The sequence below is a fragment of the Schistocerca cancellata genome, chromosome 4, assembly GCF_023864275.1.
Source record: "Schistocerca cancellata isolate TAMUIC-IGC-003103 chromosome 4, iqSchCanc2.1, whole genome shotgun sequence".
NCBI classification, from domain to species: domain Eukaryota; kingdom Metazoa; phylum Arthropoda; class Insecta; order Orthoptera; family Acrididae; genus Schistocerca; species Schistocerca cancellata.
In genome coordinates this window covers 571673138-571692613 of record NC_064629.1, presented here as the reverse complement: position 1 = coordinate 571692613, position 19476 = coordinate 571673138, and the positions used below count along the sequence as shown (strand labels likewise).

Below are 19476 nucleotides of genomic sequence, written 5' to 3'. Positions count from 1 at the left end.
AATTATGCTATCAGGTAAGGTTCCAAGACAAAGAACACTCAACAATCCACCGAATGACGGATTTGTAAACCTACTTCGTGAATGAATTACATTTACTTAGCTGTCTCCTAATGAGTCTCAGTGTAGCATGTGCGCAACCGCAACACAACAGTTTCTTCGCTTGGTACAGAAAATTTAAAATAGCATTTACTTAACCTTGATTGTAAAAACATGTTTAAGGTGTCATAACAGTTTGAAGTTACAAGTAAACATAACATTCGGTCATCTAACGATGTACTGAAAATATGTGTCATTAGCTTTCCTAAAAGACAAACAACGTTGAAACAAAATGTATCCTTACCTCAGAAAAAATGACGTACGAAAACTCTGTTCTTCTATAATGGGCGCTCAAAAAGTTTCCGTTTGAGGGCGTTGCTGCAGCGTATATGCAATGCAGCACGACTCCGATGCGGGTGTATAAGCAGCGACATGTAGGACAGGGATTAGTGCGCCATTCGTGTCGTTCCGACATGCGTGCGGTAAATGCGGACGTTATTACCGAATGTGTCCAAACAGGACCAGTATGCTATTATTCAAATGTAGGAATTCCTAAGGGTACAAACTGCTGAGGTCATCGGTCTCTATACTTACACATTACTTAAACTAACTTATGCTAAGAACAACACACTCACCCATGCCCAAGGGTGTACTCGAACCTCCGGCGGAAGGGCCGCGCAATCCGGGACATGGCGCCTCTAACCGCGCGGCCAATCCGCGCGGCTGCTATTATTCGTTTCTTGGCTGGCGAAGGATAAACACCGGTAGACACTCATCGGATAATGAAGAATGTGTATAAGGCAGTATGTCTGTCAAAAACCACTGTTGTGACATGGTGAGTGACAAGAGATGATGCTGCCTCGTAGCAACGCACGTCCCCGTACGGCAATCGTCTTAACGCGAAGTTACGCCGGTGGGATGATTGCCTAAATGTTCATGGCGATTTTGTCTGATTGGAATACCGATTCTGGACTGTATGGCCTTCGAAGGGACCCATTTAAGCCCTCCTTACACGATAAATACCTTTGTAGGACTTACTTCGCAAAGGGAAACATATGAGAAATTAAAACTTCGGCAGGAAAAAATGGATATGGTATTTAAAATTAGGCTGCTGAAAACTATGTTCATGTTTTGTGTCCTTATAAACAGTCAAATAAGTAATTTTTCGGTAGTATTAAGAAGAAGCACTGTTAAAAAGATCAAGTGGGTTCAACGGCTCTCCCGGAACTAGCAACGCATAGTCTGAACGCTCAACGAAAAATTAGGAAGAGTAGGGTCACTAACAAAATTTTTCCGACAAATATTGAGCTACAAGAGCAGAAATTTGGATGATTTTCTGTAGGTTAGAATCAGTAGGTTAGAAGTACAAAACATTTTCAGCTACTGGGCAGATTTTAATAGTTTTAGAGACAGGATTGAGTTTATAGCCATCAACTGAGTTTGCTACAATGGGCTGCGGCGTAAAATCCTACGACTGTGAGTTCAAAGCAGCCGAGCGTCGTACAAAGGAAGCCACTTACTACGTGTCTCCTAAAATGTGCTTCTTTATGCTGCTGACCGAAAAAATTGAATCTTTAAACGTTAAAGTCCCAGTCTCTTCCTAAATAAAACGCGTGTGTTATTTTACCAGCGTTGTGAGGCCTGTGTTCTCCTCGTGGTAACAGCGCAGTTACTGTTCCTCTGATAGCCGCATCCACTCTTCTAAGCAACCAGATGTGACAAATGTGAAGCCTCTATTATCTGGTGAGCGCTATAAAAGCCACGTCCTCTTCTGCCTGCGCGCGCGTGCACGCAGAAAACACACACACACACACACACACACACACACACACACAGCGCGTATTGGCTGGCCTCAGCTATATCGCAAGAGCTGTGACGTAGTGATTTTTGTAAATCACTGTTGATATAAATATTGATTAATTATCACTCACTGCACACACTATACACACATTGTTTCATAATACTTCACTCACTACACACACACACACACACTGGTGATCTCTGGGCCATTTTCTGTATCGCAAGTTCCCATTTGCTGTCCTGAAAAACTGAGTCAGCATGCCTCTATAATGAGTGATATGTTGAGTTCAGCACGAGGAAGAGGTGCTAGTATTATGCTATGCATAGCTTGGGGGTAAGTTTTTCTAGAAAAGGAAAAAAGAAAGAAAAAAACATAGTATGAAGGTGGTATGTGGAATGTTGGATGTTTTGTAATCATTATTATTATTTATTTGTATAACGTTTTTTACCAAACCCCTACTCTGTTTTATCCAAGTAATCCTTCAATGTATAAAATGTATTGCATAACAGGTATTTATAGCTGTCTTTTTAAATAAGTGTATTTTTGCAATTTCTTTAATCTCTTTTGATAATTTATTGTTCAGTTTTATTCCTGGGTATAAAATGCTGTTTTGAGTTTTATGTTCATTTTTTCTTGGTAAATGTGAGTAGCTCTGTCCATGGTCATGGACAGAGCTGTTTGTGCGGTGATTACCAATGTTATTTTTGATAGGTACAACTGACTGGTAAATGTATTCACATGGACAGTTTTTAAAAGATTTTTACAATGAGCTCGATTACTATTTTTAATTATTATTCTTATGGCTCTTTTCTGGTGTTTGAAAATTGTGTTCATATTCTGTCCATTTGTTTCCCAAAAAAGAATACCATAGCTAAGAACTTTGTGTGCGAATAGTATGTAACTAAAAAACACTGCATGCTACACACTGGTGATAGGATTCTAGGGTCATGACATTTGGTGTTGACATTGTGTGCTGATGAGATTCCGTTTGCAAGTACTTTTGTGTATTCACACCACTTCAACTGAGAATCAATATTCATTCCTAGAAATTTTGTATTTTTGTTACGCAGTCTATAGAGGTACCGTCTAGATTCAATTTAACATTGTCATTTTCCCTCTTCAAACTGAAATTCATGGGATCAGTTTTCTTTATGTTCAATGTCACTTTATTGCTTATTGACCAATCGTAAACTTCTTTGAGAGTTACTTTAGAAACATGAATGAACTTAACATTCACAAAAGCCAATTTCAAATTGAGAATATGTTGCTTAATGAAAAGAAAACGCGTTTCCATGTTGTACAAGAGCTTTTAAATCTTTTCGAGACAAATAAACTCGCCCACCGTTTAATGACAATACTGGATTTTAAACTCAGTCACTGTTACCTTGATTTATTCGGCAAACAGACAACAATCAACTTCTAAATTTCAAGAAAAACTGATTTTACCTAAAATCATGGTCACGGACACTCAATGATTGGTTGGTTGATTAGGGGGAGGGGACCATACAGCGGGGTCATCGGTCAGATCGGATTAGTGAAGGATGGGGAAGAACGTAGGCCGTGCCCTTTCACGAAAACCATCCCGGCATTTACCTGAAGTGATTTAGAGAAATCACGTAAAACCTAAATCAGCACTGCCGTACGCGCGATTGAACCGTCGTCCTCCCGATTGCGAGTCCAGTGTGCTAACCAAAGAGCCACCTCACTCGCTGACACTGACTGAAAGAAGTAAAACGTCTCATACCCACAGTAACGATCAGGTATGAAATAAATTATTGGAAACTGAATCACTTGGACAACTTAAATTACTTCTTTTGATCAACTAACAAATGTGAAAATAATAAAATAAAGAAAAATTAGTACGAATACACTGTAGGAATCGGCGCCTTGTCTTAATGTGGCCGAGCCTAGTGCGTTTCAGACTGACATACGATACGCCAAAGGCCTGAACGTGTCCGGAATGAGCAGGTGCAGCCATGCTGTGTTAGGTGTGCGACATCCGTGACACTTTCTGCTTCACTGCCTCGGAGTTCCTCTCTTACTGGACCCTTTTTTAATGAAAAAGTTCTAGCCTTCGGGAAAAACTCAATTCCTTCTTTTGGTTGCTGACATGTCTTTCCTTTCAGATGTTGTATCATACAAGATGCTCTTAATTTACTGTCCCACTGTAATACCTACGGCGCCTCATAAAGCATGAAAGACCACCCTTAAGTGAAAAGCTGCAGTACGCTGACAGCAAGCAGATTGTACCGTAATTATGTTTTTAAGTTGTTCATAGATACACTATAAGACAAAAAAACAATGCATCACAAAGGAATTATCAAAATGGGATAGAAATTGTAGATATGATGTACATATACAGACAAACAAATGATTACAACTTCAGATAAGTTGGATGATTAATTCAAGAGAAAGAGCTGCACAGATTGAGCAACTCAATAACGCATTAGTATGCCTATGGCAAGCAGTTATTGAGCTTGACATTGACTGAGGCAGCTGTTGGATGTCCTCCTGAGGGATATCGTGACAAATTCTGTCCAATTGTCGAATCAGATTGTCAGAATCCCGACACGGTTGAAGGGCCCTGCCCATAATGATCCAAACGTTCTCAACTGCGGAGTGACCCGGTGAGGTTGCTGGTTAAAGCAGGGTTTGGCAAGCACGCAGACAAGCAGTAGAAACTCCCGCCGTGTGCGAGCAGACATTATCTTGTTAAAACATGAGCCCCGGATGGCTTGCCATGAAGAGCAACAAAAAGGGGCGTAGAATATCGTCGACTTACCGCTGTGCTGCAACGGTGACACGGATGACAACCAAAGGAGTCTTGTTATGTAAAGGAATGCTATTCCAGACCATCACTCCTGGTTGTCAGGCTGTATGGTGGACGACAGTCAGGTTGGTATCCAACTGCTGTCCGGGCCATTCCAGACACTCTTTGGCCTTGAATGTCATTGACTGGAGTGGAATTGTCTTCAGTGAGGAGTTTCGAACTGAGTTTCGATGACCAGTGAAGACGTGTCTGGAGACGCCCTGGATGGTGGTGAGATCTCAAGCCGAATAGCTGCTAGCGTAAGGGCCAGAGATGGATCAACGCGTTATTGACTTGATCAATTTGTGAAGCTCTTTCTCTTTAATGTACCATCCATTTTTTCTGAAACTGTAATCGTTTGTTACAATACTGCTGCGCGGTGTGGGATCCTTCCCTGGCAGGGTTCACGGAGTACATCGAAAAAGTTCAAAGAACGGCAGCACGTTTTGGACTATCACGAAATATGGGAGAGAGTGTAACTGAGTGATACAGGATTTCGGCTGTATATAATTAAAACCAATGCGTTTTTCGTTGCGACGGAATCTTCTCACGAAATTCCAATCACCAACTTTCTCCTCTGAAGGCGAAAATATTTTGTTGACACCGACCTACATAGGGAGAAACGATCACCACGGTAAAACAAGGGAAATCAGAGCACGTACGGAAAGATATAGGCGTTCGTTCTTTCCGCGCACTGTACGAAATTGGAATAATAGAGAATTGTGAAGGTGGTTCGATGAATCCTCTGCCAGGCACTTAAATGTGATATGCAGAGTATCCATGTAGATGTAGATGTAGTCTGTACAGGTACATCATATCTACCGATTTCCGACCCATTCGTATAATTCCTTCGTGGTGAGTCTTACGTTTATCAAACTATAGAGCATTATTTAATGTACAGCATCTCAAAGATCATTGCTGCTTAGAAGTCCTAAGCAAACATTACTTACAAGTAAAGTTAATTTGTATGGCACTGTTGAGTGGGAGGCCCGAAGGGAAAAATCAGTCGTGCTGTCTGGGAAGGATTTTTTTCTTCCATGACACACTGGAGCTTAACACGGGGCATTGGCGAGAAGTCTAGTGATCAGGATCGTTACGCCACCACGTCTTGCACACTTACCGGACGAATACAAGGGGTAAAAATTTCTTGTGCCTCTAGGTCACTGATGAAGCGTAAGTTACCTGTCAAGATTACGAGATCGAGTTTACTGTCCAATACTCATATGAAGGGGTAGTGATAGCCATAGATGGAAATTTTGGTGAACTTGCTGGCCTGCATTTTGGGGATGGAATCTACTGACTGAAAAAGATTTCGAAAAAGTGCGTTGACCTAAAAGGGGACGACATACAAAAAAATAACTGAATGTTTTACCTAAGAAAAACTGTCTTTCACCGCCAGGATAAAGATGTTCTTCTTGCCCTCGGAAGGAGCAAAACAGACACTTAAGAGTCTTCCTTAAAATAACGCCATTCTTTATTTTTCTGAATGACGTATACAGCAAATGGACGGCCAGATGCCATGAATTGAAATAAGTAGTACAGTGCTTCAAACATGGAGCTAACTGACGCACTAGTTAACGCCTTGGGTTAACGTAATAGACGTTCCCACTGCCATCCAGATTTATCTGTTTTCCTATTCAATTAATGTTCAGGTGGTTTTTTTTCGGCTGGTCAACCGCCGATTTCCTTCATCATTCTTTTTCAATTGAGCTAGTAACGGGCCTATAAAATCTAATCTTCATTCTTATTGTGCCTCACGTTGTAATCATCATACAAGACTACTATAAATGATACATTCGATGTCAAGCCTCTATATTTTCAAAAGTATTACGTGTACAAATATGATTGATGCATAAATAGAACAGTACACTCAACACGTTTTCCGTTTTGTGCTCTGCTGATGTTCTATGAGTGCCCCTCTGGTCGCGCGACACACGTCCAGGAGACCGTCAAGTTCGTTTCATACCTTAAGTAGCGAACTTGTCAGTGGTCATGGGCCACCGCAGGAGGTTTGTCTCTTTTACGTAACGTAGGAGTGTGTGTTAAACACCATGCGATCCTCGTAATTCGCAACTATCGTGGCACGAATAATAGTTCTTCGTCCCTCTCCTCGCTCCAAGTAAGTGGGCGGGTCCTTGAATTGATTTCGCAGCGTTGTGTGTCGTCGTGTGTCGAGTTGTCATGACAGCTGCTTGGTGCGTTCTCTGAGTTGTTCCAGTGTTGTTGGCAGTGGGGGTACCTAAATACGATCCTTCATGTACCCCAAAAGGAAAAAGTCGCAAGGTGGGGGCCCGAGGGAACAGAGCCAAATCTTCACCTCTACGCCCAATCCATAGATGCGGAAATTCGTCTTTTGATGATGCCCCGTCTTTTTGGAAGACAAAATTCTCGGAAGCAGCAGTCAATTTTGAAACAACCACAACTGCGACATTTCAAGATAAGAGTTACCCGTCAGAGTCTTCTCATAGAAAAAAACGACCCATGAAGCATCGTCTGTGACACTATACAGAAAACATTAAACTCCGGTGAATTTCGTAAATGCGCCACAATTAATGACGATTTTTACTGCCCCACACTCTCACATTGTGGCGATTAACCATTCCAGGTGACGGGAAGGTTGCTTCGTCGCTGAATATCAGCTTGAGGTGAAATGTTCATACTCGAGTGCATCTTGCATTGTGATGTAAAATTGAAGGCTTGGACCATAATCTTCCCGTTTTAACTGTTGCATGAGCTGCAGAAGGTACGGGTTGAAATGTAACCTACGTAAGACGAACGGTAACGGAAATACTGCGCACCATAATTAAAGGATCTCTTTTTCGAAACCCTAAAATTGTCTCCCACTGTCACGCAGAAGTATGAAATTTGGCTCAAACGTACCTACAATCTTCCTCTCTAATGCGCAAAATCGTGGCGCCCTACGGCCTCACCGCCTGGCTCGATGACGTTTCAAATAGCAAGGTCGAAATCTGCGAAAAAATGTCCACATCTCAGACGTTCTGTGACGTGTAGTGTCATATTGGCATCGAATTTCACCACAGTGCTGCCCAATGCCCCCGTGGACGTGTTACACGGTGGGACGATTGCCACAGCCTCTCTTACCTACACTCCTGGAAATTGAAATAAGAACACCGTGAATTCATTGTCCCAGGAAGGGGAAACTTTATTGACACATTCCTGGGGTCAGATACATCACATGATCACACTGACAGAACCACAGGCACATAGACACAGGCAACAGAGCATGCACAATGTCGGCACTAGTACAGTGTATATCCACCTTTCGCAGCAATGCAGGCTGCTATTCTCCCATGGAGACGATTGTAGAGATGCTGGATGTAGTCCTGTGGAACGGCTTGCCATGCCATTTCCACCTGGCGCCTCAGTTGGACCAGCGTTCGTGCTGGACGTGCAGACCGCGTGAGACGACGCTTCATCCAGTCCCAAACATGCTCAATGGGGGGCAGATCCGGAGATCTTGCTGGCCAGGGTAGTTGACTTACACCTTCTAGAGCACGTTGGGTGGCACGGGATACATGCGGACGTGCATTGTCCTGTTGGAACAGCAAATTCCCTTGCCGGTCTAGGTATGGTAGAACGATGGGTTCGATGACGGTTTGGATGTACCGTGCACTATTCAGTGTCCCCTCGACGATCACCAGTGGTGTACGGCCAGTGTAGGAGATCGCTCCCCACACCATGATGCCGGGTGTTGGCCCTGTGTGCCTCGGTCGTATGCAGTCCTGATTGTGGCGCTCACCTGCACGGCGCCAAACACGCATACGACCATTATTGGCACCAAGGCAGAAGCGACTCTCATCGCTGAAGACGACACGTCTCCATTCGTCCCTCCATTCACGCCTGTCGCGACACCACTGGAGGCGGGCTGCACGATGTTGGGGCGTGAGCAGAAGACGGCTTAACGGTGTGCGGGACCGCAGCCCAGCTTCATGGAGACGGTTGCGAATGGTCCTCGCCGATACCCCAGGAGCAACAGTGTCCCTAATTTGCTGGGAAGTGGCGGTGCGGTCCCCGACGGCACTGCGTAGGATCCTACGGTCTTGGCGTGCATCCGTGCGTCGCTGCGGTCCGGTCCCAGGTCGACGGGCACGTGCACCTTCCGCCGACCACTGGCGACAACATCGATGTACTGTGGAGACCTCACGCCCCACGTGTTGAGCAATTCGGCGGTACGTCCACCCGGCCTCCCGCATGCCCACTATACGCCCTCGCTCAAAGTCCGTCAACTGCACATACGGTTCACGTCCACGCTGTCGCGGCATGCTACCAGTGTTAAAGACTGCGATGGAGCTCCGTATGCCACGGCAAACTGGCTGACACTGACGGCGGCGGTGCACAAATGCTGCGCAGCTAGCGCCATTCGACGGCCAACACCGCGGTTCCTGGTGTGTCCGCTGTGCCTTGCGTGTGATCATTGCTTGTACAGCCCTCTCGCAGTGTCCGGAGCAAGTATGGTGGGTCTGACACACCGGTGTCAATGTGTTCTGTTTTCCATTTCCAGGAGTGTATATGTCAACCCATTCTTCTGATGCCTCTGAGTGACCGAGAAAAGCATTTCAAGCACACCGCCGGTCTCAACAGACACGAAAAGCCTCAGGGGGTTGCATGAAAGGCGTCAATGAAATCAACTTCTTCCTTGGGCGTTGATTCCCATACATTTAACGGTCGAAAACGACAGTTCGCAGTTCAGTGGCCAGCAGGGCGCAGTTCTTGACAAACTTCAACACTGCTGACACCCTTAGACGTTTCAACCCTTTTTTAAGAACTTTGTGAGACTGCATTCTCATTGAACTTTATCGCATCCCTTTGGAGTGCAGCGTGGCCACAATTTTTGCTCTCGTGTACAGGTTAGAACCACTCGGAACCATTCAAAACCAATCGACGAAATTTGAACGTGATCTGAAGCAACAAAGGATGCTTCTGCTTCTTTAACCCTCCTGTTTCACGTCCTCCTGCAGCCTGATCACAAGAGAAAGGGGCCGGGGGAGGGGGGGGGGTTGCGAAAGTCACACATGAGTAAATAAAATGGTGAAGGTTCCCTCTCCATCCCCCCAGTTCGGCAAAACTCTCGGTGGCACCCGCCCACCTTTATTGATAATTTTCTAAATGAACCTGTACAGAGACAGTAACCTCTTGACATCCTTCCAGTTCCAGGTGCCCGGCATTAGATAACTACTCTGTTGGCACTTTTTTCTGCTTGTATGTGAAGGCTAATCTCAGGAGATACTCCAAGGATTTTGATGTGGTTTTCATTAATAGACGGACTGATTCATCAGGAAGTTTTGTGAATATAATTCATCACCCCTAACCAGACAAGTCGTCTGGCCATAGATACTGAATGCTACGTGTGTGAAGTTGGTACATGCTGCTGATCTTCTGCAAAGAAGAGTTCTCCGTTAACAAGGAGAACTTTTGTGTCAGGTTTCTAAACGGTTTCCTGGACAGTCTTATTTGGGCTACCTTTTCCAGGACATTTTTAATTTGGCCACCTTGTAGAATGCTGAGAAACTGCAATTAGTCTACAAAATAGAAAGCATACGACACATGTTTACTGTAATTATTTAAATATCACTCAACTATAATGACCCTATCAGATTGAACCAAAAGTTGACATTGAACGTATGCAAAGAAGGGTGGTGCAAATGCTAAGAGTTTGTTTGAACGGCGAGAGGGTGTAACAGATATGTTGAAAACTTTAACTTTGAGACAGCTGAAGAATGACTGCGTACACTGCACGAGAAACTGCCTAGAAAACTCGAAGGAACACTTTTCATGACAGAAACTACGCGTAACTTTCAACATCCTGTGGGAGGATTTGTAGTGGTAATGCAAATAACAGCACACATATAGGTGTGCAAGAAACCATTGCTCCATCTGTGAATGGAACGGGAAGAATACCAGATATATAGTATTATAAGAAGTGCCATCAGCCATGCACTTCACAGAGATTTGCAAGGTTTAGATGTAGATGTGGGATGGCTTCTAGGCTATAGTTATTAATATGGAAGAGAAAGAAAGGACTGGAAGGGAGAACTGATGAAGGTCGTGAGTTAGATGTGATTGGAAGGAAAACAGTCAGGATAGATTTTATCACCTGGAAGTTGGAAACTTATGCTTTCTCCTTATTTTTCCTGGCCTTCATCTTTACGGAGTCGGCATGTTAATTACTGGATTTGGTAATCTCAGTGGTAGAGGATAGCTAGATACCCATCCTCTGTATGTCCATTTTTCAGAGATGGTTGAGGGACTCGGCTGTTCAGTACAGAATGTCAAATCAAACTTCTTTCAGCCTTCAAATTTCCAAATTCTTATTTTATTTGGTTACCAGTTTCTACGATTTACTACGGCATCATCAGGCCCCTGTGTACAGACGACAATGGTAACAGTATGAAAAAGACACCAAAAAGTGGGGTGGTACACGTCTTGTATGCATATTACCACTGTATATAAGACTTGCACCACCTCCTTTTTGTGTCCTATTTTACACTATTACATTGTTGTCTGTACACAGGGGCCTGATCATGGCGTAGTAAATCGTCGAAACTTGTAGCCAAATACAATAATAGTTTGGAATTTATGCGGCTAAAGGTGTTTCATTTCACAGATACCCTCCGTGTCGCCACTGGGACACAGCTCGTGTGCCTTAACTGTATGCATCTAGTGTTATCCCATATGAAAGTGTGCCAATGGTTTTTAAATGTTTGTGAGTCGTGTAACTGACGCGGGAAGTGTGTACCAGCTACATATTCACCTAGTTTTATGTGCGAAACATCCCATTACAACATTCAGGCTGGCCAGCACACCGTCCCTCGTCATTAATCCACCGGGCAGATTAGATCCGTGACCGGCGCTCCTTCACTAACGTGTGTTGCATTCTTTAAATCGGGATGGTCAATTTAGACCTCAAGCCACCTATTATGTGTGACGGAGGGTACAGAGTGATTTCCGTCTCCCCATTCATTCGCGGGCAGTACGCGAGAACAAACACTGTCGAGAGCTTTTATATGAGCCCAAATTGCTGGAATCTTATCGTTGTGATGGTCACGAGAAATGTATGTTGGAGAAGGCAGTGTCCTTCTTATGTCATTTTAGAATGTGGGCTCTCGAAATTTGTATGTCTCCCTGCGATGCACGCCGTCTCTCATGTAACGTGGCACACTGCAGTTTGCTGATTAGTTTCTTCATACTCTCACACTGACTGAACAAATCTGTGGCGAAATCACCACAAAAAGTGCCTAGGTTGGTTGACATCATTATCAACGCATTTTACATTATGAGTTGATTAGTTCTTTCACCTGTGTGTTTTGTATTCAATCAGATCCCAAGAAAAAAAAAAAAGTTCGAATTGGAGCTGTCTTTAAGCTGTAAGCTGTTGGCATGTATTAGATTATGTAGAATACATCGCAGAACTTCCAGAAGCTCTATGATAAACCTCGCTGATAATCTGTTTTTTCCACTCAATTAAGTATTTTATCTTATTGGCACAAAAATTCCTGTCGCAAGAATTAACCGTTGATGTTACGCTAAATACTGTTTGCGAATAAGACCTCAACCTGTCCTACATTTCCAGTGCAGTGTAAGACGTCTCCATCACCACTGCGGGCAGCCACACGCTTGCATAGCTCCGAGGTTGATACGATAAGGCGTGGAACAGAACAAACGTTTTATTTAATCCAGAGTTAAAGTTGCGCGCACTTGCAAGTTAGAGGGTGTTTCAAAAATGACCGGTATATTTGAAACGGCAATAAAAACTAAACGAGCAGCGATAGAAATACACCGTTTGTTGCAATATGCTTGGGACAACAGTACATTTTCAGGCAGACAAACTTTTGAAATTACAGTAGTTACAATTTTCAACAACAGATGGCGCTGCGGTCTGGGAAACTCTATAGTACGATATTTTCCACATATCCACCATGCGTAGCAATAATATGGCGTAGTCTCTGAATGAAATTACCCGAAACCTTTGACAACGTGTCTGGCGGAATGGCTTCACATGCAGATGAGATGTACTGCTTCAGCTGTTCAATTGTTTCTGGATTCTGGCGGTACACCTGGTCTTTCAAGTGTCCCCACAGAAAGAAGTCACAGGGGTTCATGTATGGCGAATAGGGAGGCAAATCCACGCCGCCTCCTGTATGTTTCGGATAGCCCAAAGCAATCACACGATCATCGAAATATTCATTCAGGAAATTAAAGACGTCGGCCGTGCGATGTGGCCGGGCATCATCTTGCATAAACCACGAGGTGTTCGCAGTGTCGTCTAAGGCAGTTTGTGCCGCCACAAATTCACGAAGAATGTCCAGATAGCGTGATGCAGTAATCGTTTCGGATCTGAAAAATGGGCCAATGATTCCTTTGGAAGAAATGGCGGCCCAGACCAGTACTTTTTGAGGATGCAGGGACGATGGGACTGCAACATGGGGCTTTTCAGTTCCCCATATGCGCCAGTTCTGTTTATTGACGAAGCCGTCCAGGTAAAAAAAAGCTTCGTCAGTAAACCAAATGCTGCCCACATGCATATCGCCGTCATCAATCCTGTGCACTATATCGTTAGCGAATGTCTCTTGTGCAGCAATGGTAGCGGCGCTGAGGGGTTGCCGCGTTTGAATTTTGTATGGATAGAGGTGTAAACTCTGGCGCATGAGACGATACGTGGACGTTGGCGTCATTTGGACTGCAGCTGCAACACGGCGAACGGAAACCCGAGGCCGCTGTTGGATCACCTGCTGCACTAGCTGCGCGTTGCCCTCTGTGGTTGCCGTACGCGGTCGCCCTACCTTTCCAGCACGTTCATCCGTCACGTTCCCAGTCCGTTGAAATTTTTCAAACAGATCCTTTATTGTATCGCTTTTCGGTCCTTTGGTTACATTAAACCTCCGTTGAAAACTTCGTCTTGTTGCAACAACATTGCGTTCTAGGCGGTGGAATTCCAACACCAGAAAAATCCTCTGTTCTAAGGAATAAACCATGTTGTCTACAGCACACTTGCACGTTGTGAACAGCACACGCTTACAGCAGAAAGACGACGTACGGAATGGCGCACCCACAGACTGCGTTGTCTTCTATATCTTTCACATCACTTGCAGCGCCATCTGTTGTTGAAAATTGTAACTACTGTAATTTCGAAAGTTTGTCCGCCTGAAAATGTACTGTTGTCCCAAGCATATTGCAACAAACGGTGTATTTCTATCGCTGCTCGTTTAGTTTTTATTGCCGTTTCAAATATACCGGTCATTTTTGAAACACCCTGTATATTCCTGCCAACAAATATTTTGAAACGGCGGCATCTGGAGGCTTGGGCCATACCGTTAATTTTATGTCTGTGACCAATCAGGTTCTCGGGCACACAGAAAATGTGGAATGGAAACACATCTGGGAAAAATAACATTGGTCGTGTGGCTATCATATATTGCTAACCTCTGATAACTATCTCTGCCAACAGGGGTAACATATCGAGCAACGCATACCACATACCAACATGCCGGCAAAATGAGGCGTCACTCATTGTAACTAATTGTCCTGTGATAAAATAATAGAGAAGGCTTCTGGTGGACAATCGGTGTTCTGGTGAAAATTTCAAGCGTTGCTGATTGATGAACATGCAAACGCCAGCTCTGCTGACACTTGTCGGACAGTCAAACTGTTTATCCTACTGATACTGTTTCAAGGTCGCTCACAATCGCTCCGTCACGATTCAGCAGTTGCTTCCAGTACTATCTGGTGTTGACGTTCTAAGGGGGCAAATTAGTTTTCATTTAAATGCGCCATTTTCCTGCAGAGTCCAAGATACTTCAAAATACTATTAATTGCTCCCTTTTGTAATGTTTTTCGTGCCTATAGCTAAAAGTAATATTAGAACGTCCATTTTCTCATGACGAACACTTTTCACAAGAGCAAGCAGCACAGTAAGTGAATTTCTTTCCTGGCGACTAAGTTGTTGCTAGAAAAAAAAAAAAAAAAAAAAAAAAACAGTTTCCAGAATGAGATTTTCACTCTGCAGCGGAGTGTACGCTAATATGAAACTTCCTGGCAGATTAAAACTGTGTGCCCGACCGAGACTCGAACTCGGGACCTTTGCCTTTCGCGGGCAAGCGCTCTACCAACTTCTTTTTTTGCTGAGGAGTCGTATGCGTTGGAGAATGTTAACGGACCGCCAATTGTTTTCATAGATGGCACCTTGCATTTTATTGGTGACCTGCTTCCAATTTTTTGCATTCATTTTTAGCGGGCATTTGTCGATAATCATCCCCAGAGTGGTGTGGTTTTCGACACGCTTCGCCCAAGGTATAACAACTGCGTCGAATCCTCGAATGTTGACAAAGGTGCATTTACCGGCGTTGATTTTAGCACCGGAAGCACGACAGTACTCGTCTACCGCGGTCTTGAGGGTTGATACGTCTCCGTCGTTGCGCAGTAACACTCCGACGTCGTCGGCGTAAGCACGAACCACGAAGGATGTCCCGGCGATCGAAAGGCCTGCAAGTTTGTCATGAATAGAGCGTAAGAGCGGCTCGAGCGATAAAACAAATAACATCATGGAGAGAGGGCTCCCCTGCGGCACTCCTCTTTGGACCTCGATGGGTTGAGTAAGCTGTCCATTTACGCTGATTCTGGTTGTAATGCCCGTGACGAAATGTTGCATGACATTTATAACCCGTTGCTCAAAACCACACCGCTGCAGTAGCTGTAGGAGGTACTCGTGGCGGACGCGATCAAAAGCCTTGCAAAAGTCGATAAACAGCAATGCGAGATTCACGTTAGTGACTGACGCTATGGCTATTACATCCCTATATTCCGAAAGGGGCGTCATAATAGTGCGACCAGGGATGCATGATTGATGGTTGTGAATCACTTGCTTCATTAACGGAGACAATCTGCTGTTGAGTGCTCTGGCGAAGGTTTTGTAATCAAAATTGAGTAAAGTAATAGGTCGGAAGTTATCTAAGGTTTTTCGGTGTTTGCTTTTTGGTATCAATACAATTCGGCCTTCCTTCATTTCGGCCGGCACGTCACTCCCTCGCATCACTTCATTGAGAACATCTGTAAATGCGTGTCCGATTATGGGCCAGAAGCGCACATAAAATTCCCGTGGCAAACCATCAGGGCCAGGAGATTTATTTAATGGCGAGCCAGAAATCAGTTCAAGGACTTCGTCTGGAGCAAAATCGTGTACGACCGCCAAGTTGTCCGCAGGCGTGACTACGGTGGGCAGAGCACTCACGATATCGCCGCCGTCATCACCGTATGTATCGAATTGCGAGTACAGATCCGTGAAGTACCGGTAAACAGCAGTAAGAATATCACTCTGTCGGGTCAAACGGAGTCCATCATCTGTGTCCAGCTCCCCGATAAAAGCTCGCTTGCGATGGGCACGATGTTTTATGAGGTGATACAGCGATGCAAGTTCGTCCTCTTGAAGCGATTTTGCTTTAGATCTGATCTTCAGTCCTTCAAGCTGCGTCCGCTTTATGCCTATAAGCTTCGCCTTTATTCGTTTGATGGTCGTCAGCTGTGTGTTGGTTGGTGTCGTAGTCGCATACAACTCTCGCAGAACTGTTTGGTAAAAATTAATCGTGCGTTTGACATCTTGCGCCCGTTGCCAACTGTAGTTTCTTAAAGATAATCGCATTTTCCGTTTGACCACAGCATTCCACCAGGCTATCTTGCTTGGATATCTGCAGCATTGCTTGAGACAATCCGCCCATGTCGTGGAGATGACATCTTGTAGCGAGGCATCGGCGAGAATAGAAACATTTAGGCTCCACGGAATCCTATGTCATTTAGTATGCTGTTTGTCCAGATTTATTGTGACACAGAGGGCGCAGTGGTCGGAGAAGCTAGCCGGAATGACATCGGCGTCCAGAACATGTTGGCAAATGTTCTCAGAGATGTACAAACGGTCTAGACGGCTACATGCGGTGGTGGTCAGGTACGTGTACTTTACCAGGGTAGGAAATTTTAGTTCCCACGCATCCTTCAGCTGCAGGTGACGCACCAGATCATGTAGTTCCCTACAGTAATTAAAGTTTGGCGATTGGTCTTTCCTGTGGATCACACAGTTGAAGTCACCACTAATTATCAACTGGGTTGGGTTGCGGCGTAGCAAGTATATGATGTCTTGTTTAAAGAAGTTAGCTCTTTCTGATTTTAAGGTCGTTCCAGATGGAGCATAGATATTGACGAGGGTGACGTCAAAAATTTGGCAAGCTATGCCTCTACCGGAGTCCAACATTTCGATATTGCTCACTGGGATTCCGTCTCGTGATAGAATGGCCGTACCTGTACCCCCGTCCGCCACGGTGTTTACGATTGTTGCAAATCCTGATACATGAAAACTTAAGATAGACACTTCCTGTAACAGAATTATATCAGCTTCGGACTCATAGATAAACTGCCGTAGCATTGCTAATTTTAAATCTGTCCTAACTCTATTAATGTTCAGGGACAAAAACTTATAAGCTTGACTCATGATCGTCCGAGACTTGTGGGTGATGGGAAGCGTAGGAAGCCCAGTCCATCTCACCGTCGGACTTCGAACCTGCATCCGCAGGTTTTGTACCAGTTTTTGCGCTGACTTTACTTTTTGAGTTACTTCCAGCCACGGAGTCCTTTGGTTTAACTTTATTTTGCCGTCGCAAAGGCGTCCGAAGTGTCATTGAAGACGGCGGAGTCGGCGAGTCATGGCTGTAAGCAGTATGTGAAAGTCCTTGCTTCGGAACGGGTGACGGCAAGTCCGAAGACGCGGCTTCAGTATGCTCACTGTGTTTGTTTGGAGCCGCACTGGCTGTTTGTATACAGCTGTCCGGGTCCTCGTGTTGTTTGGAAGCAGTTTCGAGGTGGCGGCTATTTATGTTATGCTCTACACCGCGTGCTTCATCCGCCGTGTTTACGAGTTGCAGTTGACTGACTGCCGCCTCTTGTGTGTTGGCCACCTGCGGCGAGTCGGCAAGCGGCATCGGAACGGATTGCTGTAAACACTCGGCTGCACTCGTATTGACAGTTTCTGCGTCGGGCGGTTGAATGGGAATTTGGCGGGTCGTAACTGAGCCATCCGACACATGCGTGTCCTGTGTGGATGCCCGTGGCTCCGCGTCATCGGTTTGATTTTTTACTACCTGTTCGCCGGAACCACTACCGTCACTTATAGTACGTCGTCGTTTGTTACCGACAGATAATGCAACACCGGTGGCTAAGGGGTGACTGGCTACGGGTTTTTGAGGCAAGGGTGGGAAGGGGCCATTACCGAGATCGTTGTCCTCTGACACAGATGCACTCGGTTGGGAGTCAGTCACAGAAGGCGTCTGATTTTGAGTTAGGACATCAGCCAATGTTAATCTCTGTCGTTGTTGCAGATTGTTTCGAAGTACGACAACTCGCCGTGGGCAATCCTCTCGTAAATGGCCACTCGTGTTACAGATAAAACAAGTACCTACTTGCCCCTCGTAAATGACATGAGCCTTATAACCACAAACCATTATATAGGATGGGATATTGACTTTAACGGCCATGTCAACTGAGCGAACCCCACTATAACATTGGAGTTTGTGACGGCTCGACTATTTTTGTTTCTAATCTGTCGGATGTCAAAGTATTTCGCGAGGACATCTCTAAGAAAACAATTCTCAACCTCAGGTGGCAAATTGAACACTCGCACTCGTTTATACTCAAAGTCAGCGTTAGTTATTGAAACTGTACTCACCGAATGATCACGATGTCGGAACTCTGCTTTCCCACCAGTATTCACCAAAATTTTCTCCAGTTGTAGCTGGTCTAAAAACTTCACAAAGAAACAGTATTCTGCCATGTCATAATATGCTGTGTGGACCTGATCGGATGTGATGCCAATAATATCTACTATCCAGTCATGGATTTCTAGAGAACTCGGTTGCACATTCCTGGAAGATTTCTCAAATGCAAAACACAGGGTAGTCTTACGTGGTACACTGGGAGCCATAACTGCACTACATGCGCGGTCGGGACCGCTGTGAGTAAATGAAGAAGCTTGTGTACGACGGTAGTGAAGAAGCACTGAGAATATCACAGGTCACAATCCAAGAATTATTATAAACACGGCTTGCGGCGCTACGACTACGCGGAAGTACCGACACGTCCGATCGCTGTCGCGTCCCAAGCGGAACTATCAACCAACTGAGCTACCGAAGCACGACTCACGCCCGGTACTCACAGCTTTGGAAGGTAGGAGACGAGGTACTGGCAGAAGTAAAGCTGTGAGTAGTGGGCGTGAGTCGTGCTTCGGTAGCTCAGTTGGTAGAGCGCTTGCCCGCGAAAGGCAAAGGTCCCGAGTTCGAGTCTCGGTCGGGCACACAGTTTTAATCTGCCAGGAAGTTTCAAAAAAACAGTTGTTTCACACAGTTTTAAACTCAGTTTACGTTATTCAATAAATCTTTATCTCATCTTAGTTGCAAACTGTTTTTGCAGCCATCCGACTGCCAAGCAGTCTCTAAAGACCAAAGATTTCGTCGACGGGACAAGCGTTAACTTCCTTCCTTCCCTCTTACGACTGCTTAGCGACCCAAACATGATAGCGTCTTTCCAGTAATTACCTCTCTGTCGGGGCTAGCAACTTACGAGGGTAATCCCAAAAGTAAGATCTCCTATTTTTTTTTATAAGTACAGAACTCTGTTTGTGTGTCAGTTGGTCACAGTGCTATGAAGAGTGCTTCACGCGCTGTGTAAAAACATGCGCATGCCGCGCTGAGGCGCTCAGTCTTGGCTTGGCAGCCGTTGAGAATGGAGCTCCCATTGATTGTTACCGCCAAGTGCGAATTGCACGCAGTTATTAGGT

General features: G+C 44.9%; 1 non-coding gene across 1 annotated transcript; it reads left to right on the top strand.

Annotated features, from left to right (window-relative positions):
• The first annotated feature begins 18919 nt into the window (after positions 1-18919).
• On the top strand, positions 18920-18994 carry Trnas-cga (transfer RNA serine (anticodon CGA)). The gene has a single exon. It is a non-coding gene; the product is annotated as a tRNA-Ser (tRNA).
• The last annotated feature ends 482 nt before the right edge of the window (positions 18995-19476 follow it).